The sequence below is a fragment of the Lissotriton helveticus genome, chromosome 1_1 (assembly GCF_964261635.1).
Source record: "Lissotriton helveticus chromosome 1_1, aLisHel1.1, whole genome shotgun sequence".
NCBI classification, from domain to species: domain Eukaryota; kingdom Metazoa; phylum Chordata; class Amphibia; order Caudata; family Salamandridae; genus Lissotriton; species Lissotriton helveticus.
Genome location: NC_136057.1, coordinates 318,096,727 through 318,122,104, shown reverse-complemented (window position 1 = coordinate 318,122,104; position 25,378 = coordinate 318,096,727). Strand labels below are relative to the sequence as shown.

The 25,378-nt window shown below is 49.9% G+C and overlaps 1 protein-coding gene across 4 annotated transcripts in view; it reads right to left on the bottom strand.

Annotated features, from left to right (window-relative positions):
* LOC144769478 (endogenous retrovirus group PABLB member 1 Env polyprotein-like) overlaps nucleotides 1–25,378 on the bottom strand; it is a 200,681-nt gene that overhangs the window by 101,556 nt on the left and 73,747 nt on the right. For 2 of the 4 annotated variants that reach the window (XR_013598707.1, XM_078653605.1), the window contains exon 2: nucleotides 16,395–16,448. The exons of the other annotated variants lie outside the window; for them this stretch is intronic. The gene's annotated coding sequence lies outside the window, so the exon portion shown is untranslated. The remainder of the gene's footprint in view (nucleotides 1–16,394; nucleotides 16,449–25,378) is intronic. 4 annotated transcript variants of the gene reach the window in all.

Genomic DNA, 25,378 nt, shown 5'->3' with positions numbered 1-25,378 from the left:
CGTTGATTATTGCAGTCAAGCAAGGAACGATGGATTGGGAGGCGGCAGCAAGGCAGTTGGAAGGTAGTGGGTCATTAAAGTGGTTATTTGGTTTAAAGTAGAGAGGATTTTAAAGATGGAGTCTTCGGTATAGTATTTGAAAGTCAATCCAGCGGGCTTGTTTTTTAGGTGAGGCCAGAGGGTGTGGTGCGGAAAAGGGGGCAGGTCAGGAATGCCTCTGATGAGGGTGTTGGCCCGAAACACATCCGGCACAAATTACTGGGCAGAGGAATCCAATAAATTGCTTTCTTCCTGAGTGTAACTGACTGGGAGTGCATTTCTCCAGGGCGTAGCTTCTTCTTTTAGCATATATATACTTATATATATATGTATAGAGCAAAGGTTACAAGGACATTATAGTTAGGCTCAGATTTCACTCGTACAAAACCAGTGAAATTCAACAGTTGTAGTTACCAGAGCTAGCTATAACTTATGCCCCAGCAATAGACTGCTTATGGCCCAACATAGTGTATCACTCATGACATGATCAGTAACATCACTGATGACATCTCAAATTATATCACTGATGATATCATCCAGTGATTCAGAGTGTTTTGAAAATGTTTGAGTGTTAAAAATATATATCAAGGTACCACAAAAGTTAAATTAATATAGTTTGTGTTCTACTGATTAGGTAGTATTTCTGAACATGTATTATGTGAGTGGCTGTGAGACTGTTGTTATCTGTGTGCGAGTGGCTGTAATAATGGCTGCATGGGTAGATGAGTGGGTGTGTGAGTGCCTGCATTGGCCGATAACTGGGTGTATAAGTAGCTGTATGGGTGACTGAATGGCAGTGTGAGTGGCTGTATTGGTGAGTGAGTGGTTATATGGGTGGGTGAGTGGAGAGCATTAGTGGTGAATGGTTGTGTGAGTAGTTGTATTGGTAAGTGAGTGGTGTGTTAATAGCTGTATATGTCAGTGAGTGGAGTGCAAGTGTCTGTATGGGTCTGTAAGTGGGTGTGTGAGTGACGCAGTGGTTGAATCAGTTACTCAGTGGCTGTTTGAGTGGCTCTAAGGGTGAGTGACTGGATGTGTAAGTGGATATATGGGTGAGTGAGTAGTTGTTTGAATGAGTGTGGGTAAGTGAGTCGGTGTGGGAGTAGCTCTATTGAACATTCAGTGTATTAGTGGCTGTATGGGTGAGTGAGTAGGCATGTGAGTACTTGTATGGTTGTGTGCATGGGTATGTAATTGGTTTTTTGGGTGTGTGAGTGGCTTTGTTGAGAGGCTTCATGGGTGAGTGAGTGGCTGTGTGAGTGGCTGCATGGGTGGGTGAGTTGGTTGTTTTTGTGTGAGTGGCTGTATCTGTGACTGAGTGACTGTGTGAGTGGCTCTATCGATGGTTGAGTGGGCATGTGAGTGTCTATTGATGGGTGGGTGTATGTGTTGCTGTATGGGTGAATGAGTGGCTGTTTGAGTGGTTGTTCAGTTAAGTGAGTTGTGTGTGAGTGGCTGTTTTGGAGAGTGACTGTGTGTGCATGGTTATATAGATGTGTAAATGGGTATGTAAGCGGCTGTATGGGTGTGTGAGTAGTTGTATGGGTGAGTGAATGGCTGTATTGAGAGGCTGTATGGGTGAGTGTCTGGCTGTGTGAGTGGCTGTATGGATGAATAAGTGGGTGTGTGAGCAGCTGTATGGGTGAGTGTGTGGCTGTGTGAGTTACTGTATGGGTGAGTGACTGGTTGTATGAGTAGCTGTATGGGTGAATGAGTCGTGGTGTGAGAGGCTGTGTAAGCGAGTGGCTCTATTAATGAATGAGTACTTGTAAGGGTCAGTGAATTGGTATGTGAGTGGTTGTGTGTGTGAGAGTGGATGTGTGAGATGTTGTATAAGGGCATGAGTGGGTGTGTGAATGGTTCTGTGGATGATGTCATCAATTATGTAATTTGAGATGTCATCAGTGATGTCACTAACAATGTCATTGCCCAGCCTTATTTGAATGGGGGAGTGGGGTCGCGGAGCCTCCCTCCCCGTGCCGATTTCAGCCCCTGGGGCCCGGCCATGTCTCTCTGGGTGCCCTGATCCCACCCAGGGCACTCAGTGTGCCCTGAGACTGGTGGGGGAGCCTCAAGGACCTCGCAAACCCAGCCAGCTCCCCGCCTCCATCTCTATCCGTGCCTGAGTGTCTGCGGGCAGGGAAAGAGATTAAACCTCTGCTTTCAGCAAGCGGGAGCGGTTTGACAGCTCCCTCTTGCTGGAAGCAGAGTGTTTTTTTTTGCTTTGTGGGAGCTGTCACAGCTCCCACCAATCAAAAACAAACAGCTATGTTCTGGGGTGGGCACCCCAGGACATAGCAGCTGATGGCCCTGATGGGTGGCGGTCCCCAGGACCATGATTGGCTTCAGGAGGAGGGCTGCGCAGCCCCCTTCTCTGTTGTGCACGGGTCAGCATCAGGTAGGGGGTGGTCCCTGGGCCATACATAGCCCCGTAGGGTGCCCACGCAGCCCCTCTCCTTTATTTTAATAAATGTATTTGGCCCTTCGAAGGTGAGGGTCCCTGGGACCAGGGGTCCTTTGCGGACTCCCTCCATTTTTTTTATTTATTTAGCCCCACAGAGGGGATCCCCTCCATGTTTTTGTAGTCCTGGGGAGGTGGAGGTCCCCAAGGCATACAAATGCCCTAGGATGGAGGCCACATGTGCCCTCTCCTTTTTTTATTATAAACATTGGCATGCGCTCAGGACCTGGCCCACCCGGGGCTTAATTCAAACCAAGCACGGGAGACCACGTTTGTTTTTTTATTCCATTTTTGCACAAATTCCCACATTTTCTTGATTTTGCTGCAATTTTTTTTTTCAAAAATGTTTTGTATGCCCGGGTTGAGTACAAGACAAAGGCTAGGGGAAGCAGTACTCCACCTCGGCAAAAGCCTCTTTCAGGCTCGCACTGCATGGCTACAAGGCACAGATTAAGCTGGCCAAGGCGGCCTTCTTGGAATCTTCCTTGAAGCAGGCGCCTAATAAATCCCAAGCCCTGTTCAAAATTGTCAGGGACTTGTCCCACCCTGCCTGCGTGGCTAATACGGTCCGCGCGTCGCAGGCTTTGTGCGACTCTCTGGCGGATGCTTTCGAGGAGAAGACTGCTAAGATCTTAGAGGGCCTAACAAACCCCTTGCCTGTTGCCCTCGGCTTGGGAGCTACGGTGGGCCCGCTCAGTCGACTCCAGCCTACTGCTTCTAGCCCTGGCTTGAGAGCTCCAACCGAGTCTCCCAGTCGACCTTGGCCGACTGTCTCTGCTCTCCTTTTGGGAGCCTCTGGTGCGGGAGCTCCGGTTGGCCTGCCCAGTCGACCCCAGACTGATGCCTTTGGCCCTAGTCTGGGAGCTCCGGGCAGCTCACCCAGTCGACCCCAGCCGACTGACTCTGCTCACATATTGGGAGCCTCTGGTGCGGGAGCTCCGGTTGGCCTGCCCAGTCGACCCCAGACGGGTGCCTTTGACCTTAGTCTGGGAGCTCCGGGCAGTTCACTCAGTCGACACCAGCCGAGTGCCCCTGTCCTCTGCTTGGGAGCTCCGGATGCCCCCTCCAGTCGACCCCAGCTAAGGTTTTTCCCTTCCCCCTCCTTTGAGGAATTCTGTAGTTTGGCACATACGGTGTCTTCGGGCTCCCCGCTCGACCCACTGCCTCCCAAATTTTGGAAGGTTTTTCACGCAGAACTTTTCCAGCCTCTGTTCTCGATCTGTCTCCAGTCCTTGGAGTTGGCATCTGTGCCAGAGTGCTGGAAGTTAGCAGTAGTGTCACCTCTGCTCAAGAAACCAACGTTGGATTCGGCCTGTCTTTCCAACTATAGGCCAATCTCTCTGCTCCCTTTCCCTATTAAGATTCTGGAGAAATGGGTGACTCGCTCACTCTCAGGTTTCCTGGAGAACATCGGTTGGTTCGATGAGGCCCAGTTTGGCTTCCGCCCCGGACACGGGACGGAGTCCGCGCTGGTAACCGTATTGGACAATCTTCGTTCGCGTGTCGACAGTGGTCGGGCAGCCTTTTTAGTGCTGCTCGACATGTCGGCCGCGTTCGATACGGTTTGCCATCGGACCCTTGTCAGGAGACTGGAGGAGTGAGGGTTCATTGAGGGCGCAAGAGACTGGCTGATATCCTATCTTGGCAGCCGGCAACAGCTGGTTTCACTCCCCCCATTTCGCTCTGAGCCAAGGAGTGTAGGACACTGGGTTCCACAGGGCTCGGCCATCAGCCCTATACTTTTTAACCTGTACCTCCGCCCCTTAGTCCAGCTAATAAAATCCTTTGGTGTCTCGGCTTTTAATTATGCCGATGGCACCCAGCTGGTCTTTTCTCTGGAAGGGAACAATGCGGTTTCGCTGGAGACTTTCCATCGCTGCATGGCAGCCACAGCGGACTGGTTATGAGCTAACTCCTTACAATTTAACAGCTCTAAGACGGAGGTGCTCTACTGTTCCATAGACCGGATTCCGCGGGCACTTCCAGAGAATTTTTGGCCTAGCACCTTCCTCGAGCCAGTGCTGGCGGCGGAATCAGCTCGTAACTTGGGGGTGATCTTCGGCCCAAACTTACAGCTCGACACGCACGTCAATAAAACCACCTCTACGTGCATGATGCTGCTGCGCATGTTGCGCAAAGTTCTGCCCCTTCTCCCCGTTCAAGCCAGGTCGGAAGTAGTTCGTGGTACCATACTAAGTCGTCTCGACTATTGTAATGGGCTACTTCTGGAGGCCCCAAAAAACCTGACGGGGAAGCTGCAACGGGTGCAGAACATGGCCGCCAAGTTGGCTCTCTCCCGCCCTAGGTCCAGCTCTTCCACTCTAGCTCTAAGAGACCTACACTGGCTCCCGGTACACCTGCGGGTACAGTACAAAGCTGCGTGTTTGGTGTTTAAAGCTGTACATCAACAGGGTCCTATCCCTCTGCATCTATGTTTGCGTGGTACTCTGCTCCACGGCCTCTCCGCTCTTCTTCGGCGCATTTACTTGTAGTCCCGAGGTTCCAAAGAGTGAGGATGGGTGGCCGCTCCTTTAGTGTTGCAGCGGCTAAACTCTGGAACTCCCTGCCACTATCTCTGGGAAGCCACAGGGACTATTTTCCGTTCAGGAAAGCTTTAAAAACGCATTTGTGGGGGAGGAGCTTGGCGGGCATCCGAGATGGCCGCTTGAGCACAGCGCTCTCCGGACCCTCGCCGCCCCCGGCATTTTATCCTGACTGAATCCTGATTTCTTGCAAGAATCCGTGTGGAGGACGTTTGGCTGATCAGCCTGGCACCTTTCAGAAATTGATTTGGATCTCTTATTCCTGAGATATGATGGTCTGAACTTTTGGACTCCGCCCTCGAGGTGCGCCCGGGACGGGGTGCGGTTCTGTAGCCGTCCTGGAATTGAACAACAACGGCAGGAGATCTGGCCTTGTGGGTCCCCCTTCCTAAGTTTCGGTTTCGATTCTGTTCCGACTTGGGCCACGGGTGTGACTATCGAGTTGCGGCTGAGACCTGGAGGCGGATCGGCTGTTGGGTTTACCTGCGGACCATTTGCTGGCTTGGCGACCTCTACCCGAGTTGTGCCCCTCATTTTTGTGTACTTTTGATCCTGTGCTTTGGGTGTCGGGCCCGTCGACCCTGGTGGCTTGTCCTGTGACGCATCTTCAAAATGGCGGGCAGAGGGGACAGAGAGACGCGCAAGACGAAAGCACCACTGCGCGGAGCCCCGGTTCAATCAAATGTCATGGACCGCTACACTCATTCTAAGGGGTCCCCCGTAGCTGCCCTGCCTGGTTCTAGTACAGCGTCCGAACGAGTTTTGGAAGAGTCGGCGGAGCCCTCCCTACAGGACATCATGGGCGCCATCTCGGGCGTGAGGGAATCCACCGGCCTACAGTACGAGGCCTTGGCCCATAAACTTGACACCGTGGCTATTGAGGTTAATCTTATTCGTGCTGATCTCGGCAAGACGAATGAGAGGGTGCAATCGTTGGACATTAAATCGTCCAGCCTCACGAAGGACGTCTCGGAGCTCCAGACAGAAATCGGAAATCTCCGTCGGGTGCACAACTTCATGACCCGACGTCTGGAGGATTTTGAAAATAGGGCACGTCGCTGCAATGTTCGCCTGGTTGGTGTACCGGAGAACCCTGAACCCCACTCGGTGGATCTCCTGGTTGAGGATCTGGTCTTGAACCATCTTGCCCCTTCCGGCCTTACGAAGTTCTTCACGGTGGAACGCGCACATCGTGTTCCCGGGGGCAAGGTTCGGCCGGGAGCCCCGCCGAGACCCATTGTAGCGAAGCTTTTTCACTATAGAGACCGGGACGCTATCCTGCAGGCCTCACGGGTGAAGGGCCCGGTGGCCTTTGAGAATGCTACGGTGAACTTTTACCCGGACTTTTCCCAACAAGTTCAGAAACAACGGATGGAGTTTCGTGGGGCCAAGAAACGTCTTCGGGATCGGGGCTTACGTTATGCTATGCTCTATCCCACCAGACTTCGGATCGAGTATAATGAGCGTACCCTTTTCTTTGATCGCCCAGATGCTGTTAATGACTGGCTAGACTCTTTGCCTGACCGTGCTCCTGAGACTGAATCCGCCGCTCACCCTGGTGGTGCCGAAGGTGGTGTGGAGATCTGACTGTTTGGCTCACATGTTTTATTATGAATACATTTTCAGGATTGTTGACCGGCGTTCCTCTGTATTGTGATTATTTTATCTTTCTTTTGTTACTTTTTGTTCTTGATGTTTCTCAGGGGCGGGTGGAACGGAGACCTTTCCTCCTCCTGGGTCTTTGTGTAGACTAGGGGTTATGGGGCGACAGGCACACTGCAGGTTGGGGTGGCTCTTTAGCTTTTTGCAGGGGTGCAGGGTGGGGGGTGTTTTCCTTCAGTTTGGGGGAGGGGGGCTGGGAAGTTCTTTCTTTCTTGTGTGTTGTTTTCAAGGCGAATTGCTCCTGTGTCTGTTGCTGTTTCTGGTGTCTTGCTCGTGGATGAGGGGTCTTGGCTCGGGTGGTTGGGATGGGGGGTAGAGGGTTGAAATTTGTTTCCTGGAACGTTAATGGCCTGGGAGATCGTATTAAGCGCAGTGTGGTCTTGAATTGTATACGACGTTTGTCGCCAGATATTGTTTTCATGCAGGAAACCCATTTGATTGGTAATGTTTGTAATGCGATGAATAGATGGGGCTACCGCCTTGTGGCGCACTCGGGGTTTACCTCCGGATCTAGGGGTGTGGGTATCCTTGTTCGAACCTCCCTCCCCCTAGCGATTGACGAGGTGATTCAGGATGACCGTGGGAGGTATACTGTCTTGGTGGGTAGATGAGGGCCGCACCCTATCTCTCTTTAATGTTTATGTTCCCCCGGGTTTACAGACTTCTACTTTCACTGATTTGGGCCGTGTTTTGTTAGATCTCCCTGAAAGTACTCTCTTCCTGGCCGGAGATTTTAATTCGGTGCTTTCCGGCCTTCACGATCGCCATCCCCCTAGGGATACTCCGCAGGCTCAGCAGTGGTTGGGTGGGTTTCTAGATACCTTTGGCCTTGTGGACTGCTGGCGACTTTTGCACCCCACTCAGCTCCAATACACTTTCCATTCTGGGGCTCATGGCAGTCTGTCTCGGCTGGATTATTTCCTGATGCCCGCGGCCCAGTCGTCAGCGGTTCGCGAGATTTTGCATTTGCCAAGGGGTATTTCTGACCACTCGCCGCTCTGGCTTCGTTTCGAGGTTGGGGTGGAGACAGCGGGCCGAGTGGCTCCAATTAACCCATGGTATCTTTCCTCTCCTGAGACTCGTACCCTCTTGCTCAAGTCCATAGATGCATATTTCCTGGAGAACGAGGGGTCGGTCCCTTCGGCTGTGTCCCTGTGGGAAGCCTTTAAAACTGTGATTCGTGGACAGGCCCTCTCCTTGATTGTTGAAGCCAAGAAAGCCGGGAGGAGGGAGGTGGTAGACCTTGAGGGGGAGATCTCTGCTTTGGAGGATGAGTTGGAATCTGGTGTCACGCCTGAGAAGCTCCATGCCCTGGGTCTAAAACAGTTTGCATATAAATCCCTGGTCACAGACGCTGCTAAGGTGATGTTTCGTGAGCAACAAGGCAGATTGTACGATGTGGGTGATAAGGCGGGTAAACTCCTAGCGTGGTTGGACAAGAAGGAAAGAGTTAATCGTGTGGTGCCTGTGATTCAGTCTGCGAGTGGTGAGAATGTGACTGATCCGACTGCCATTGTTGATCGTTTTGCGGAATATTTCCGTGTTGTATATGCTCCCGTGTCTGAGAGGGACGTGGCTGACTCCCGCTTACTCTTGCGCGATATCACTTTGCCCTGTGTCACCGACCTGGACCGTATTGCTTTGGACTCCCCTTTTACGAATGATGAGATAGCGACTGCTATCCGTTCGCTCCGTTCGGGCAAAGCGTTGGGCCCGAACGGGTTGCCCATTGAGTTGTACAAGCTACGCCCCGATAAGATGGCGCCGTATCTTCGCGCCATGTTTCTAGAATCTCGTGAACGTAACATCCTTCCCTATGATCAGCGTCTGGCGACAATTGTTGTCATCCCTAAAGATGGTAAACCACGTGACCTCTGTTCCTCATATAGACCCATATCCCTGTTAAATGTTGAACCCAAGGTTTTGGCAAAACTTTTGGCACAAGTTGTGGTAAACGGTAGAGTGTCGGCTCCCTTCTCCTTGGGCAGGGGTACCCGTCAGGGTTGCCCCCTGTCCCCGTTGTTGTTTGCGCTCGCTCTTGAACCATTGGCGGCCTGGCTCCGGTGGGAACCGTCCCTTAAAGGGATTCGCTGGGCCCCGGACTTCGAAGACCGCGTCTCGCTTTATGCGGACGACATCCTTTTGTACCTTACTTCCCCTCGCAAGTCTTTAACTGTTTTATTTGACGTTCTTGTGTCCTTTGGCGCTAACTCAGGCCTCGTCATCAATTGGACTAAATCCTGTGTGTATGTTTTGTCTGGTGTCTTGCCTCCGTTGCCGAGCAGACTTCCTCTTCAGGTGGCCAGGGATGGCTTCAAATACTTGGGGGTTTTTGTTACCTTGGACTCGTCCCTTCGTTTTGATCGTACTCTCCTTCCCCCGTTACTTCGGCTACGTTTGGACGTTGCCCGTTGGCGCAGACTTCCCCTGTCTCCCCTGGGTCGGGCGGCCCTGTTTAAGATGATGTCATTGCCGCGGTTTCTCTATGCTCTCCAGAATTATTTTGATCCTATCCCTAAGTCCTATTTTCGGGAGATTGAGAGCCTTCAGAGGCAGCTTATTTGGGATGGGCGTCCGCGCATAGCTCTCGCGAAACTTTCCATCCCGTGGTATGATGGGGGCATGGCGCTCCCCGATATTAAGAGATATTACTGGGCTTCCCATCTGTCCGCTATCAATCACGCTATGTTTTCGCCAGGTCGTAATCCGGCGTTTGAAATGGATAAACTTCAGCTTCCGGGAGGTGATTTTAACAGAGTGCTTTATTCTCGCTCCGCTGGGCGCCATCTTGTGGGACCTACATTGACTGCTTTGACGGTGTGGCGTGCCGCGAATGTGAGCTTGGGCTGGGAGGATCGCTTGACGTTGGCGACGCCGCTTTATGCTTCTGAACGTCTGGGCGGTCTTTGGTCTTCCAAGGGTTTCGACCGTTGGGACATGATTGGGATTTCCAAGGTGAGGGATGTGTACTCTAAGGGTTCTGTGCGTTCGTTTCAGGCCCTCCAGGCTGACTATGGCCTGAGTGGTCGGGAATTCTTTCGTTATTTACAGCTCAGGCACGCCCTGGCTTCGGTGTTTGCTCCTGGTGAGATTCCACCTGACTCTTCCCCCCTTGAGGACCGTATCCTTGATGGACATCTTCCTGATAGCACTATCTCCCTGATCTATAAAAAGTTGATTAACAATCGGTCCGACTTATTGGCCCGACTTCGGGAATTGTGGATGGGAGATGGGTTAGAACTTGATGATGAGGATTGGCAATCAGCCCTCTCCTCCCCGAAGGAGGTGGCTATTCCGGCTCGTCTCCGTCTGGTTCAATTGAAGATCCTTCATCGGGTGTACGTGACGGGACCGCGACTGGTGGTGATGGGCTTTTCCTCCGATGGATTGTGTAAGCGTGGGTGTGGTTTGCGTGCTACTTTCCTGCATATTCTCTGGGAGTGCCCGATGGTGGCTGCTTATTGGGCGGCCGTGCTTGAAGTGATGGCTGTGGTGACAGGTGTGTCCTTGTGTCCGGAACCTCGACGATGTCTTTTGAATGTTTGGGAGCCCACGGACTATTCGGTGGCACAGACTAGATGGGCCACCCTGGGCTATATGGTTGCGAAGCGAGACATTGCACAACTCTGGGGGGCCTCCAGGCCCCCTGACCTCTCGAAATGGGAGGATAACATGGATTGGTCCATGTTCCGTGAGAAAACTGTCTATGTGGCCAGGGGCAGACCCAGGGCGTGGGTGAAGATGTGGGGTCACTGGAACGACTACCGTGGCGACATTTGTACTCCTCCCCTTGTGGGCACTGTTGGGCTTGCCCTGTCTCCATAGGCAAGCGTTCTTGGAACCTTTCATATAGGGGTTGTGCTGGTGTCTCCGGCCCTCCCCCTCCCCTTTTTTGTACTGACTTCTGTTTCCCTCCCCCCCCCCCCCCTCCGAGCTCCTCAGTGCTTAGTGTTTTGCTACTGTACTTCTGTTGCTGTCCCCCCCTTACATCCATTGAGCTGACCTTCGGTACTATACTTTCGCCTTTTGTGTGTGTTTGTTCTTTCATATAAATAAAATCTGTTTTTGTCCTGTAAATAGAGCTGAGTATTGCATTGTTGATTGACTTTTACCCCTGCGGGCATATATGATATGTGTCTACTCCTCTTTTAGTGGCCGGCCCGTGTGGTTGTAGGCCCATCCTTGTACTTTTTTTGCTTACTCAAATAAAGGTTTTTCAAAAAAAAAAAAAAAAAAAAAAAAAAAACGCATTTGTTTCCAAAAACTGCTTGAGCGGATAAAGTGCAACTGTTCCTAGATCAAAGCGCCAGGATGCCCTTTGGGTGACAGGACTGCGCTCTATAAATGCACAAAATAAATAAATAAATTAGGGCAACATTTCCTGGCTGAATTGTTGGCAGCCAATCAGAGCTCTGCAAATTTCTGCACAACCGTATTATTATTTGTGAAGTCTTCATGATCTCAGATATAAAAATTTGGATTTCCTTTAATATTTAGAAAACTACTGAATGGGTTTACACCAAATAACAAAAAGCACAATGCGGACCAAAAGCTAGCTTTCTGCCAAAATTGGTGTCATTCCATTCATCAGTTCGAGCTGCAGGTGTGTCTAAAGAGTCTATTGAAATTTATATGGAAAATACACTGTCTTTTACCTCCCTTTTTCTCTGCCCTCACTTGACCATGCACATGAAACACTGGGGCACTTCTTTTGGAAAATGTTAGGAATTTCGTTAAATGTAGCCCAAGATATAGGCAAGTAAAAAAACGATTTTCCAATGGAAAGGTAGTCATAACTATAACTAATATATGTTCCACAATTCCCAATGCCAGCCCTCCATGCTTACCACCACTGTATGCAGACAGAAGCTCAGGAAGATGGCACTAATGCAGCCAGAGAGTTTCAACAAGGTTTGTTCTTTTTATTATTTTTCAATTAACACCAGCAAAGTGCCTGTGCATTTAAGACAAGACGACCTACGCAGTTCGGCCTATATCCTTCGTCTGTGTCATAGAGTTGAAGTGCAGAGTGTCTAATAAAGGGTCTAATAAAGGGCTAGACCCAACCCCCAATCACATCATAACAATACTTTAAAAAGTAACATGTACCACATGGAGTTTCATAATGTTCTACGAAATACAACGCATGTATAGGTAAAGGGCCTCAATTCACAATATATCCAATATGTGAATTACAATTTATTTGGAATTAGTAAGTGTTGGACTTGGCCCTTTTTGCAGGGTCGTCGCTGAACTTTTTGCCTTCCTCCTAGCCTTTTTTGTGACATGTTGGTGGTTTTAGGACTCTGGGCACTATAGCACTGCTGTTCAGTGTTAAGTGCCTGTGCTCTCTGTGGAAAACATATTAAGATTGGTCTACACCTGTTTAGAATATTTAATTTACCTGTCAGTCCCTTGTAAAGTGGTATCTCATATACCCGCAGCTGATAAATTGAATGCTACTGGTGGGCTTGCAGCGCTGATTGCGCCACCCACCAAAGTAGCCTTTCAAACCGGTCTCAGGCCTCTGCCATTGCAGGACCTGTGTGCGCAGTGTTACTGCCACTGTGACGTGGCACCTAAAGTACGTGCCCTGTCTGTGACCCCCCTTTTACTACATGTCAGTCACCCCTAAGGTAAGCCCTAGCTAGCCCTATGGTTGGCATTTCGGTGTGCTATGTGTCTGCCCGCTTGATGTGGATTGCATGTCTGGCTTTGGAGGGACAGGGGCTGGTGAGGTATGTGAGGAATAGTCCTGTGACCCTGAATAGGTCTGTGCCTGCCTGGGTGAATACTGGCTCTTCCCCCCTGTGGTGGTCTGATGACCAAGCCCCACCTGACAATGGGAAAGAGGAGCTCTGTAAACAGAGTGCTCCCCAAAAAAAAAACAGAGCCTTTTCAAGCTGGTTCCCCCCTAGCCCTGTGCCAAGGGCAGACAATGGAAAAGGGTGTATAAATATTGGGGCTGTGACCCCATGGAAAAGTTGTACTTTCCTTGTGCTTGGGACTTGCTGCTGCTGGGCCCCAGGAGGAACCGCCACAAGGGACTGCCTCCCTGCTGGAGGGCCCAGTGTGCTGGTCTGCCTGGGCCCAGCTTTGCCCCTCTGAAGTTCCTGGACTCTAGAGCCTTGTGAGCGCTATACGTTTATAGTTGGTGCCCCAGAGAGGGGAAATTCCAGCCTTTCCCGGACAGGAGGAGGGCATTTGCCCGAAGAAAAGTAGCGCGAGGGCTCTGCAACGCTGGGCTGCAACGGGTATGCCGAGGGAATCCCGGGATGGGAATTCCACTACATTTAGGCTACTGGAGGCAGGAGCCTACCCCGCATTACCGCTGTTTTTGAGCTCTGATTGGCGGGTTCCCACCCTGCATTTGAGCTTGTTCACCAGCGAGAGCCCACCCCGCAGTGGCGTTTGCTTTACAGCGGGAGCCCACCCCACACTTTGCCACCGAGAAAGGCACCACGGCGGCCCGGAAGCCAGGCAGAGGTTGCCTGGTCTAGGGTGCAGCTTTATCTTGTAGGAGGGCGAGAGCCTACCCCGCCTCTGTGAGCGCAAAAGCAGAAGAGAAGCTGCCCAACGGCAGGTAGTCAGGCAGAGTCGAAAGCCTGACCCGGGGTGTGGCTGTGAGTGAAGGGCTGCGCGGAAGAGGAAGCGAGGCTGAGGTACAGCCTGGGTGTGGGTGGGGCTCCATGTCCACGAGGAGCCCTGCGTAGTGCCTAAGTTGCCAGAGAGCAAGGATCGGTCCGCCCGCCTTCTGGCAGCAATGGAGATCCACGTCGTGTCAAGTTCAGGGTGAGCCCGCTTCCTTTTTTTTTCATTATCCGCCAAAGAAACAGGCCTGCCCCTGTTCCCCCAGCGATGAGGATCTGGCCATACGGGGAGAGCTGCTGGAGCGGGACAAGTGTCGCTAGAGCTGCCTGGAGGGGGAAGTTGTGTTAGCCTACTCTGCAGCGCTATTCAGGAACTGCATTGGGAGCTGAGGAAGGGCACATGGTACGCTGGGGGCCAGGTTTCTGCCTTCACACTCGCTGCAGGAAGGCCAGGCTAATGACACCTCTGGCAGCATTTGGAGGCTGATTTTGAGGCCTCAGGTAGAGAGGGGCTTCAAAGGCACTATTAGTGCCAGTGCTCACTTTTGCATCAGCTGCACCGCGAGATCGTGGGGAGCTTCAATGGAGGGGCCCCTTTGATTTTGCAGAGTCCAGGTGTGGGGTTTCCCCGGCACAGTGGTGCCCAAGCCTAACTTCCAGCTGCACCGTGAGAGAGAGCGGGCAGCTGCAACACAGGGGCATTTTTGTTTTCATGAGGAAGGAGTGAGATGTGCTCCTCTGCCCCGGCCCATTGCGCACTTTGCTTGGGCTGCATTGGCAGCAGAACGGCCAGCGGAAGGCCCCAGTACAAGCCCTGACAGTTGGGACATAGGACATTTGGGCCCCATAGGAAGGCTAGTTGGCCTGGGGTCATGGTTTACGCTAAGGTGCTGTGTGCACTTTATCTGTGATAGTGACAGGGCACAAGGCTCAAAGGTGCTGTGTGCACTTTTTTCTGACAGGGCACAAGGCTCAAAGGTGCTGTGTGCACTTTTTTCTGTGTTAATGTGGTGCACTGTTTATGCCCAATGTGATGCCTACTGCACTATGTGTTCTATGCCTAATGTGATTTATGCTTGTGATGCCTATGAAATAATGTGTTTATGCTTAGGATATTTATGCATACTGTGGTCTATGCCTAATGTTAATGTGATATCATTATTGTGCCAGTAGTTACTGGTTGTGTTTTACAATTGCTACTTGTGCTTTCTAAAAGGTTCTGACAGTGGCCCAATTAGCCCTGAATATTTGCCGGTGCCAGTTGGCACAGTGTATATTGTGTGATTATGATTCTAATGTGAAAATACAAAGGCTATTTTTGATATAACTGTGTGTGGAGTTTCTTTTGTGGTGTGCCTAGTGTGTTGCTGCTGTGTGTGTGTGTTGCGCAAACGCTTTACACATTGCCTCTGGGATAAGCCTGACTGCTCGTGCCAAGCTACCAAGGGGGTAAGCAGGGCTTATCTTTAGCATGTAACTCCTTTGCCCTGACTAGAGTGGTGGTTTCTGCCTGGTTTAGGCGCATGCCCTAGCCAACCAGAAATCCCATTTCAACAGTTAATCTAATCAATTTACTGTGTTTGCACGAACTCAGAACAAAGGGGGTAATATATTATACATCATTTGCGAAGGATGTATGCCTGTTTGTTTTTATTGTTTGTATATATGTATATAGATATATATACGTTTTGTTCTATGATATTATGCCTTCTTTTCATATGTACAAAGCTAGTGTTTTATGAAGGCATTTTTGTTGAGTATTGCTTCACACACCTTCATGCGAATAATGTTGGATGTGTTCTCATGCTAGTGTTCTCACCACAGCATCATGAGGACACCATCTCATTCTCCTTGTGCACAAATGCTACATACACGATATCATGCCCTCATTGCAAAGAAACCAAGGTGGCCTTGTACTAGCTCTTAAGTGAATAAACTGAAACCATTCCTTCCAGAAAGGGACTTCAGTACTGTTGCTCAAGCCCTCGTTCTAATCTGGACAGTGGCACCAACCTACTCCATGGCCTTCTAGACGTCATGGTTGCCCCCATTCAAGGGCATCCTTTATGCCGCAGTGGTCCTCGCTGAGCGCCTGGAAACTATAGAGTGCCACCCGGCCTCTATGTGCCTTGAGGCCAGGGCGCACGCATTCCAGGGACAGGGGGCGCCCAAAAGGCTAAAATAAAGGGTATGTGGACATACCATGTCGCTGAATTTTTTTATTTACTTTTTATGTTTGTTTGATGGCTATTGTGGAATTCTTTTAATCCTCTCTATCTTTATTAAATGTGCTTGTCTTTAGAGACACACTTAACTTGCTCAAACCTTATATATTATAAATATTATATAGCATTTATTTGTTTCATTTATAATTGTAAGTAACCAGATTTATCTATATATTTCTTCAATGGACCGCAATATATTTCGACTAATGTATGACGTTACTTAGCATGCTATTATTTAGCATGCCTTTTCTACGAAGTTTTTACTTCGCAAATGCCTTTACTTAGCAGTATTTTATTACGCATACCATTACTTCGCAAAATCAATTAAAAGCATTAAATTGGCATTACTTAGCAGTACATTACTTCGCAGGATTTTACTACGCATAAAGATTCTTTTTTTTATTTTTTTCCCTACACACCAACACTACCCTCCACACCCCCTACACTTCCCAAAACCCTAAAACACTACCCTACACTACACATACACTACATCAATACCCTAAACCCTAAAAAAACTTCCCCTACACTACACATACACTACAACACTACCCTAACCCCTAAAACACTTCCCCTATACTATACATACACTACAACACTACCCTAAACCCTAAAACACTACCCCTACACTACACATACACTACAACTCTACCCTAAACCCTAAACCACTACCCCCTAGACTACACATACACTACAATTCTACCCTAAACCCTAAAACACTTCCCTATACTACACATACACTACAACACTACCCTAAACCCTAAAACACTACCCCCTACACTACACATACACTACAACACTACCCTAAACACTAAAACACGACACCCTACACTACACATACACTACTACACTACCTTAACTACAGTGCCCCACTTACCTCTCTCGGCCCGTAGTCCCTCTCTTCACCTTCAACCATGGATCCACTCTTCTCCTGCGAAGTAACGGCATATGCTAAGTAAAGGCATATGCGAAGTAAAGGCATTCTAAGTAAAAGCATGCGAAGTAAAAGACAATGCTAAGTAAAAGATGCTAAGTAAAAGAAGTGCGAAGTAAAAGATGCGAAGTAATGGTTGTTTACCTATTTCGACGGTCAAGTTAATAGTCCTGATTTTTTAGGTATTTTATGAATAGGACTGTACAATATTTCCAATGTAGACTTATCACAAAATAATTGAGGTATACTCTAGTTTTGATAAAAGGTTGCATCAGAATCAATGTGGATTTTTATGAGGCCCAGCAATGCATGGAGTTCTGGTGCGCTTAATAAAATCAATAACGCTACGGAAAATAAAGTGTCTCTTTGTACAGTACGTACTATAATTACATATAGACTCATTTCATGAAGACATTTAAAGAGAAGTACAAATAGATTCCTCTAGGCCTTTGTTTAAGTGTTTCTAGAGGGTAGTGCGCAGTTTCCTTAACAAGTGGGATATTTTTATTGAAGACAGCACGTTTGGTTTCAGAATAGATGCTATATCCCTGCCTGCAGAATCACCCAGGGATTAAACTGCCCATGAGGTGGGAGCAGCCAAATAACGAAATAAGTGGAAAAACGGAATGTGATTGCAGGCTTTAAGCAGGCACATTTTCTGCCCCTTGCGACCTTGGAGGTGGCTCATCGAGGACCCCGGTGGACGCCATCTTTTCAATCTATAAGAAACATGAGTGACCCGCCTATTATGGGACCCCCTGCTCGGTGCATGTTTTCCTTTCTGTCCTCTAGAACCCCCTCTGTTTTGTTATTGAAAAAGGTGAACCTTTTGGACTGTAGGAGGCAGAGGGCGGGGAAAATGTGTGCAAGGGAATATTTACTGATCTCGTGAAGGGCCGCTCCGGTGAGAGCAGTAGAGTGAGGCGAGACGTGTGGCGCACATATGTTGTGACAGGCAAGGAATGGAGTGCGCTGACGAGGTAGAATAAACCTGCTGGTTTGCCCGGGGGCAGTAGGGGTTGGAAGCGGAGGGTGGGGGCCTCAGTAGAGTAAACAATAATAGTAAGCACTGTTGACATGCGCCCTGCACTGCCACTGGAAGAGTAGTACCTGATATGAAGATCTGAGGAGCGCTCTCTGACCGTGAGAATTCCAGGCCTGGAAGAACAGGAACTGACACTAGCTAGTGTAGTGTGGCGCTCTATTCATTACGCTGCATCGTAACGATGTAGAGCGTCGCCGCCATTTTGGGGAGTTAGGGAGGAGCCCGAGACCATCGCTGACGTGTTCCCAGCGCACTCCCCGCGCATATAATTATAAAGAAAATACTTACCTGCATTCTGTCCCCAGTGTGTCATTGGGGTATAACTCTAAACATTACAACTGGCGACGAGGGTGGGTTGTAAAAAAAAAAAGGAGGACTACGAAGAAGCCCAAGCCACAGAACCCCGCAGAGTACCCACCAAAGATCGAGGTCAAGGAGCAGAGACACGCCGCAGGCAGTAACATGCGGTGAGAAGAGCGCGGCAGAGGAAGGCGTCCACAGTCACAAGCGCAGTCCACCTATTGAAGGAGCTGCCCCAAGCACAGCAGGCAGAGGCAAGAGCCGACTATAGGCAGAGTGACTTTCCCAACTGCGAGAGCATGGGAGGAGGCCTCCACCCACCGCCTGCATGAGGTTCCGAACAGTGCCCTTGTGTGAACGCCCGGCCGTGGAAAAAAACAACCCACAGTGAGTACCACAGCCCACATAGGAAAAAGGGGCAAGGCAGAGAGACACTCATCAGGCACCGGCACTACGCTCATAGGGGACAGCCTGACCACCAGGGGCCCTGACGAGCAAACAGGTCACAGCACAGGGGGCGCACCTGCACCTCAACAGAGCCCCACACCCATATACAGACGGAGCGGCAGGCAGTCCCGGGGGGGGGGAGAAGAACGACCCGAGAGAAGAGCAGAAATGTGCACCCAAACCTCCTTGCTCACAACGCCGATCCCCTTCCTACCCAAACCAGGCGATCCCTCAATAAAGTGGGAAGACTGGAGGGAATACTTCATGAACTATCTGGAGGCCCTAGAGGACGCGAATGGGGAGGCATTTCCCAGCAAAAGAAGGAAGAGTATATTGCTCCATAACGTAGGCCCAGAAGGCATCAGAGTTTTCCAGAATCTAGTTCCTGCACCACGACAAGCAGCTGATGACGACGTGTTCCAACATGCGATGGAAGACCTGAACAACCACTATGGACCGGCGGTGTGCACATCCATAGATTGATACAATTTCCAACCGAGAAAACAAGCGGTGGGGGAGTCGATAGACGAGTATGTAGCAGTATTGACGAAATTGGCAGTCACGTCTAAGTTTGGCACTCTACTCGACTAATTCATTAAAGACCAAATAGTCATGCACACCACGAACTCAGCAATACAAGACAAGTTGTGGGTGAATGGAGATGCGACCCTGAAGGAAGTCATAGCCATGGCGAAGAAAGCAGAGCTATCAAAAAGGTGCGCGAAGGCAGCGAAAAAGGAGATTGCCACCAGGCCCCTGGTCAACAAGGTCTCAGAAGCGGAACCACAGGAGAGAGGCAAAGTAGGAGCGGGAGACACAAGGACACAGGCCAAGTGGACACCCAGACCAGAGCAGATGAAGAAACCCGTCGACCTGGTTATAGGAGGAGTACCGATAAAGATGGTAGCAGATTCCGGGTCCCCGTATACAATAATACAACGGACAGTGTGGGATAAACAATTCAAAAACCATATAGGACCTCACCTGGAGCCCCCGGATATTTGACCAGTCGCATTCACAGGAGAGCCTATCCCTATGGTAGGGTATCGAAGCTTGAATTTCGAGTTTAAAGATCAGAGAGCAGAGTGCAAGCTCTATGTAGCAGAAAAAGGTCCTTCAGTTCTAGGATGGGTCGACCAAGGAGATTTATGCATACAGTTGAACCCGGGTGGCACCACACAAGTGCTGATGACCAGCCCTGAACCACAGCCCGATGTCACAAAAATGAAGGAAGAATTTCCCACTGTGTTTGGGGGAAAAGTTGGAAAATTGACTAAACTCACACACAAGATTGACCTCAAGGCAGAAGCAAAACCTGTGTGCCACAAAGTGAGAAACATCCCGATGGCAATTAGAGAGATGGTACAGCCGGAATTACAGAGGCTGGAAGACAATGGCATCATTGAACCAATAAACAGTGCGGAGTGGCTGGCACCGTTAGTGGTAGCGATGGAACCGAACGGCAAGGTCCGCCTGTGTGTGGCCCTGAGAGTATTGAACAAAAACATAATAGTGGAAAAGTTCCCGCTACTGAGAATAGACGAAATGCTGGCAAAAACGAAGGGGGTGAAATGGTTTTCCACCATCGACCTCACCTCGGTCTATCATCAGATAGCCCTACACCACAAAAGACGAAAACTGACATCCTTTATAACCCCGTTTGGGTGATACCAGTTTTGCAGGATGCCGTTTGGACTAGCATCGGCAGCAGCTGTATTCCAGAAACTTATGCACAAGCTGTTCAATGGCAAGGACGAAGTACAGTACTTTACAGATGACATATTGGTAATGGGCAAGAACAGAGCAGACCATGACGCAAAACTGTCCACTTTCTTGCATGTCTTCGAACGCAATGGACTCACAGCAGAATGGGACAAGTGCCGGTTCGGTATGTCGTCCATCACCTACTTAGGCCATGAGATCTGTGATCAGGGGATCACGCCTAAACAAACCAACGTCAAGGCCATATGTGACGCACCTCTGCCGAGGAGCAAGGAAGAGGTCCGATCCTTCTTAGGAATGGCCGAATTTTATAGTAAATTTGTGCAGCACTTCGCCACCAAGACTCACCACTTGCGCCAACTCCTCCGAGACAAGACATCCTTTGTGTTTACAGAGGAGACACAAGAAGAATTTCGGAGGATCAAAGAAGACATCAGCACGGCAGTTCCTCTACACGGGTATGATCCTCTAGCAAGATCCATACTAACAACAGATGCGAGCGAAAGAAGATTAGTAGCTGTCTTAATGCACGAAACTAAGAATGGGAAGACGGCCACCATCAGCTTCGCATCCAGGTTTTTGTCACCCACGGAGCAAAAGTTCAGTGTAATAGAAAAGGAGATGTTGGCAACGGTCTGGGCCATGGAGGAGTTCCGCCAATTTATCTGGGGCACGAGATTCTGGCTCAGGACGAACTACAAGCCGCTGGTCAAAGTCCTCACGTCCAGAGGACATGCGAATACAACCCCACGCATAGCCAAGATAACGTTGAAATTGTTGGACTACAGGTACGATGTAGAACACATTCCGGGAGCAAGAAAAAAGTAGATGATTTTCTTAGCCGAGCTTCAGCCATGGAAGAAGCCCCGCACTGCTCCGAAGACGAAGATGTAGGAGTAGCATTCATGGAGGATCATGAGAAAGTAATAAGTGTGCAGGAGTGGAAGGAAGCTTACGAGAATGACTCTGACATCAAGGCGGTCAAGCGATTCATACTACATGGATGGCCAGAGAATAGACACTTGAAGGTAGGGCACAGGAAATTCTTTAAAGTGAGGGATGAACTATCCAGAGGAGACCAAGGGAACTTCCTGCTAAGAGGAGATAAGGTGGTCCCTCCTAATACTTTAGTGCCACACCTACTTGCCATTCTGCATGAAGGGCACCGGCGCATTGTAAAAAAGAAGCTTAGGACTAAACAGATGTACTGGTGGCCGGCGATGGATAACGAGATAGAAAGGCACGTCCGCGAGTGTGTACAATGCCAAAACACGGACAAGTCACAAAGCTTAATGCGCCCCTCGTTGGGAAAGTTTGACAACCCCTCTAACCCGTAGGAGGAGTTATCGATAGACATTCTTGGTCCGGTGCTAGATGCTCAAGGAATTCCGAAATATGTAGTGGTGGTCATAGACAGGTATTCCAAGTGGCCAGAGATATACATACAAGAAGACACGGACACGGACAAGGTACTAAAGTTTCTCTCAGCCATTTTCCTGAGGGAAGGTATTCCCCGCTCCATCCTAAATGACAATGGGTCTCAATTCACGTCGGAAAAATGGAACACCTACATGGCATCAAGATCAAGCACACTACGATATATCATCCGGCAGGCAATGGCTTAGCCAAAAGGTTTAATAGAATCATCATGGGCTCGGTACAGTCCACAATAAGAGCAGGAAAGGACTGGGAAAAGGAATTGAAATGCACGCTGTAGGCCTACAGGATCACCCCGACCAGCACGGGATACAGTCCTTTCAAGATTCTAAGAGGACGGGATCCATTCACAAAGGACAATGTCGCGTGGAAGGAACGCACCATCACAAGCAAATGGTCCCCAGCAGTAGTTCACCACAACTTGGAAAGAGCACAAAGAATATACACCAAACACTTTAACAGAAGACGCAATGTGAAGGAGGCTGAGTTAGAGAGAGGAGAGTGTGTCCGAGTCAAATTGGCCCAGCTGAGAAGGAAAGGTGACCTGTAAGTTCAGTGCACTTTTGCAACTGAAGGAGGTTTACAACCGAGCCGCTTTGTTGAGCGATGGGAAAGTTTGGTCTCAAGATCGGATGTTCAAATGCAACAAGATAATGCAGTGGAGTAAAGGAGAAGGCGTGCAGGCAGAACATCACCAGGCTCAACACCCGGCGGGGGAAGAAGATGGTAATCCTGGTGTGGGAGAGAGAGAAGAAGAGTTGGAGATGGGGAGCGATCCAGACACCCGCGAACACCAGAGAAGCACAGGTGTAACACCTCTAAGGGAAAATCCAATGGGTGCTGAAAGAACAGGAGTAAGAACTCTCTGAGAAGTCACTGAGAACCCTTCCATTACTCCAGTGAGACGCAGCTGCGCTGGCAGAACAGTGGTAAGACCGGCAAAGTACAGAGACTATGAGATGGGTGATGTGAATGAGCCAGCAAGCAAATATACTGTGGGACATTGTTTTCATTTATTGTTAAATCCATAAAGGAGGGAGATATGTAGTGTGGCGCTCTAGTCGTTACGCTGCGTCGTAATGACGTAGACCGTCGCCACCATTTTGGGGAGTTAGCGAGCCCTGCGGTAGTGGACTCAGAGAGGTAAGGGGGGGATGGTTACGGCGCATCTTCTTTTTTTCCTCCCTGCTGTGAGGTCCTGCTCTAGTGGACTCAGAGAGGTAATCAGGAGATGGTTGCGGAGCGTCTTCCTTTATATCCCCCTGCCATGAGGTCCTGCTCCTAGCGGACTCGGCAGGGGATTGTGGGAAGGTTGCGGCATGCCAGGCACACTCACCCATTCCCTGCCATGTGATCTTGCTTTAGCAGACTCGGTGAGGGAATGCTTTCGGCCACATTCTCTTGTAAAGGCGTGGTGATCTGCCTTACCTTTGCACCGCGAGTTTTGGTTCCGCCTGCCCATTCTATGCAACCTTGCCTGGAAGTCCGGCTGTAGCTGACTAGGAGGATGATTTGTGGCAGACGTGGGACACTTTCTCAAGCTTTGGGTGTTCTCTCCTATCTGCAGACCTATTACATTTCTGGGGTCCTACTGTGCGGTTCCAGGGCGCTTGCATCTGTTTCAGCCCTGCTTTGTCCAGTTCGGGGCATTCATTGCGGGGTGCTATGATTGTGCTAGTTCCGGCTGGCTGGCTAGTCCTGTGTCCGATGGATGGTTGGGAACATGTTGATTGTCTGTGGGCAGTCTGCTTGTGAAAAATCTCCGGAAAGTTTTACATTTCCTACCGGAAGAGTGCCACAAATCAGTAGTACATGCCACAGTTACATCTAGGCTAGATTACGCAAATGGCCTATATCTGGGCCTTCCCAAATACGCCATTTGCCGCCTTCAGATGATACAGAATGTGGTTGCGAGACTGGTTTGTCGTATACCATTCCGACACCATGTCTTTCCGCATCTGCAGGAGCTCCATTGGCTCCCAGTGGAGAAAAGGATTACATTTAAGGCCTTGACTTTGGCCTATCGGGCCCTTAAGGAAAATGCCCTGGTTATCTAAAGGAAAGACTGAACATTCACAGTCAGGTGCTGGGTCCTGTTTTTACTGTGGTCGTCCAACCCATTGGGCTGTGCATGGCATTTTTTCCTGTGGTTCTGCTGGAAGTGTATGTGGATTCTTTCCAGTAGCCTGTGTCATGTGCCTTTGCCCCTGCTGCTCCATTCCTCTGTTCACACAGTGTTGTGGAGTGTCTGTGGGAAATGGCTGTGGTGCTTGTTTCTGTGGACACCGATCGAAACAGACACTGTTGGTCTTAGGGCGGGGCGATTCTCCATTCTTTTGTCGATTGAGCGACAGCCTCTTCTTCTTCTTCCCTTCTGTCGCTGCTGTACTTTTCCTGTCCCTCTGGTGCTGTTAGATTAAGGTATGGGTTTCTCTTTTGCCCTATCTATGTTGTACTGCAAGTTGGGAATTTTTCTGGCATTATGTGCCTCCCTGGATGCAGCTGCTTCTTCTTCAGGGTCGTCCATGGCGGTCTTGCGCCTCTGTTGGTTTTTTCATGGTGGTATGCTGCAGTCCAGGGGCTTTGTTGGTGCCCTTTTTCCCTTTCTTTCTCTGGGGTTGAGTTGTTTGCCCCCGCATGGTGGCAATGTTTGAGTAGGTAGCTGGGGTTTGCATGCTGTTGGACCCTGTGATGTGTTGAGGGCAGTCGTTGTCTTGCCTTTATGAGGGCTTTCGGTGCTTCCAGCTGGGGGGCCCCTGCCGCCGATGTTTTCTGGATTCAGCGTGCTGCTGCCTCTCGTTCTCGCCAAGCACCTGGCTTAGGGTCAGGGGTGGTCACCCCGGTGGGTGGTTGGTATGCACTGCTTGTTCGGTGTTGGGCGATTTGCAGCGGACCTAGGTAGATGGGCTACCATTGCTCCTGGCCAACTGGGTGTTTAATCCTGTCCATCCTTCTCAGGGATCGGTGGAGGGATGTTCTCTTCTATTTCTGCAGTTGGTCCTTCTGGTGTTCTCTGTCCTGTGGTGAACTTGCGATGCTTATCCCCCTTTTCTCTCATGTGTGGTTCAAGCCCCTATCTCTTCTTCTTGTGGGTTGGGAATTTCGTTCTTCCTTCTCTGGATGTCTTGCTGGTCGCTGCTTCTTTTTCAACAGCAGTACACCTGCTGCAGGTTCTACCTTTTTTGATTCATGGGCTGGGTTGGATTTCCTTCTAGTGGCCCGAGTGTTGTCCCTGGTGACAGGGTTCTGGGGTGGCTTGCGCGGCTGTGCCCCCCGGTGCATCATTGGCTTTTTCCCCAAGGTCTTTTCTCTGCTTCCCTTCTGATGATACCTTGGGGCATTCTCCGTCTGTATCTGTTACTGTCAGGTCTTTTCCCACTAGTTCTGTGTTCTCCTGCTTTCCCTCTGGGTTTTCGGCTGACAGCTCTGGTGGGGGAGATTTTGGTTTAGTGGTTGGTCGTGTTGATTCCTTTCTTGTCCATATTTTCCATGTTGTACCTTCCGATGTTGTGCAAATGGTGTCCCCCTTCTGGATGGGGAGTCCTGATCTGTCGGCTTTGTCTGCTCCAGAGATGTGGTCGTGGGCTCAGCCTGCCTGTTCTTCCTGCTCCTGGGGGGTCGGAGGATGTTCAGTTGGGGCTCTTTGCATCTGGCCCTCCTGTGTCATCACATTTTGGTATGGTCGGCCTCCATCTTGGTATTGGTGTTTATACCCTTCTGGGTGTTGTCCCTCCCATTGTCTGTTTCTGGTCCTTTGTTTCTGGGCTGCTTTGCTGCTCTGGTCTTTGTTTGCGCTTCCTTCCCCTGGAAGGTGTGCTGAGTGGTGGCATTGTTTTGCTGGGAATTTTCCCTCAAAGTGTTACTTTTCCTTGCCTGGGTCCTGCGTTTGCTACATGGTTTGGTTCTTGGGGTTCGCCTCCATGATATTTGCTGGGCTTCCCTGCTTTTGCTAGTTTCTTCCTTACCTTTTGGTTGC